Raw genomic sequence first — 2,080 nt, 5'->3', positions numbered from 1 at the left:
GGTCGGAGTTCGGCGACTTCAGCATTTTCCATCGAGATTACGCCTAAAAGTCGAGGAAACACAGAGATTTTGAGGGGAATTTAAAGACTGGGTGAGTTGACTTGATGAATTTAAACCGATTATGGGGAAGATTTCGCCAAAAAAACACAAAATAAACCGTATCTATCACCGGTATCACTGTTTTGATCGACCCTTTTTGAATTTCAGTCCATTTTTATCCCTTTTTTAATAGCTGCTTTGACTTTCTCGACCTATCTTCCTCCCTTTCTTCATTGTTCACTCCTCTTAATCTCTATGATTCTCGTGTGTGTGTGTGATTTTTGCATATGTATGTGTGTGTATCGTGAGCTGAAAATTAAAACATAAATGGAGAGATTTTTTTTTCTTTTCTCTATCCCCCTCCTAGATGATGATTAGGTGTATATATGTGAATAAGTGGATTTCAATCCGTGGACCCCCCTTATTTTAATTTGGCAAAAAAGAAGCCAAAGGAATCTCCTGTGGGCCCCTCTATTTGTGATTTGTTATGTGTATATATTCCCTGGAAACAAAAATGAATGTGTATGCTCCCTTTTCACTTGAAAATAAAAATGGAATTCCCGTGAGTGGGGTAGGGGTTGGTGAGGGTAAAGGTATGGGGTGGGGTTAGGGGTATAGGGGTGTGGGGTAGGTTAGTTGGGTAGCTAATCTCATTATATACAGCCATTTAGGAGCTCCTTTGTTGTTCAATATGAGTTTACTCCACCGTACTTTTGGAAAGTCACCCTGTAGTCTCTTATACACAGCTCTAATATACAATCTGCCAGCCTGTATCATATCTTGCTCACAGTAGCCAGCCCTTTCCATTCCAATTCTTGTCCTTAAAGAATTTCCACAAATCCAGTCCTTAAGAATCTCCTACAGTATAAACACTTAAGCCCAATGAACTGGATAGTTTTCTTTGGCAGTATATACACCTGTGCCCAAAAAGTCTGTATTGTGAACAGTACACTTCTGAGCGATTTGGTCCTTCCAGCATATGTTAGGAACCTTGCTGTCCGCGAAGTCATCTTCCCAAGCATTTTCTCTATAAGTGTCTCACATTGAAGTGCAGTTAGCCTCTTTGTACTCTAAGGGACCCCTATATACCTGAAAGGCAGTTTCTCCCTTAGAATATCCCAACATATCGAGTATTTGTTGCTGTACTGGTGGTGCAGTTCCCCCAAAATAGATAGAACTTTTCTCTAAGTTAGCAATGGGACGACGCAGCTGAATATCTTTGGAATCTCTCCTGTAATACAGTAATAGATTTTGAATCATCCCTGCAATAAAGTAGCAGATCATCAGCAAAGCCTAAAAGTAGCCTCTGGTCTTATTTTTTGTCGATTCATATTTTCATATTTCTGTGCAGACATTGTTCTAAAGGACAAGATTGTTGTTTATGATCTGGCTAGACAACGGATTGGATGGGCCAGTTACAATTGTAAGTCATATAGTAATCCCTATGCTCTCTGGTAAATTAATGTATACCTTCAGTCAGTTGTCGTGTTAAGCTAAGACATGTTCTGTATCTGTGTAAATATCAGGTTCTAAGGCCGTCAAGGTTTCAGCTACCACGAGCAACGCCAATGTTGCCAGCATTAATGTTTGGCATTTACTACTTGTTCTTGTAATAAACTATAGTGTTGCAGTTTCTAGGTGTTCTCTTTCACAGTAGTAGCCTCTTAAGGCAATTTCCTAGCTCCACTTATTGTAAATTCATGTAGTGATTAATTGCCTTTGTAAATTAGATTTTGAACACCTGTGTATAACAATATTCTCCATAGTTGCATTTGATTTTGAATGAAAATTTTGTTAAACGCTTCCCAATTATGTGTTTGGCTGATGTCAAAGTATTTGTCTTGTATTTCCTTGTTTTCAAGTCTTCGTTGGTTTCAAAGGGCCACCGGGCAAAAGCTTCAATGAAACAACCTCGGATGCAAATTCCAAATGCGCCAACAGCTCCGAAATATTGATTTTAGGCTAGGTATACCTTTGGTTCGGGTTCCCATGCACCGAGCTCATTTCGACCTTTTGGTCGATCGGAAAGTTGGAAAAGTGA

General features: G+C 39.4%; 1 long non-coding RNA gene across 1 annotated transcript; it reads left to right on the top strand.

The window, feature by feature from the left end:
- Positions 1 to 675: 675 nt before the first annotated feature.
- LOC124888571 lies at positions 676 to 1,848 on the top strand. The gene is made up of 2 exons (XR_007047039.1): positions 676 to 1,462; positions 1,566 to 1,848. It is a non-coding gene; the product is annotated as an uncharacterized LOC124888571 (long non-coding RNA).
- Positions 1,849 to 2,080: the final 232 nt, after the last annotated feature.

Source organism: Capsicum annuum, chromosome 11 (genome assembly GCF_002878395.1).
Source record: "Capsicum annuum cultivar UCD-10X-F1 chromosome 11, UCD10Xv1.1, whole genome shotgun sequence".
NCBI lineage: Eukaryota > Viridiplantae > Streptophyta > Magnoliopsida > Solanales > Solanaceae > Capsicum > Capsicum annuum.
The sequence above is the reverse complement of the archived record's forward strand: the minus strand, read 5'-3'. Positions and strand labels throughout refer to the sequence as shown.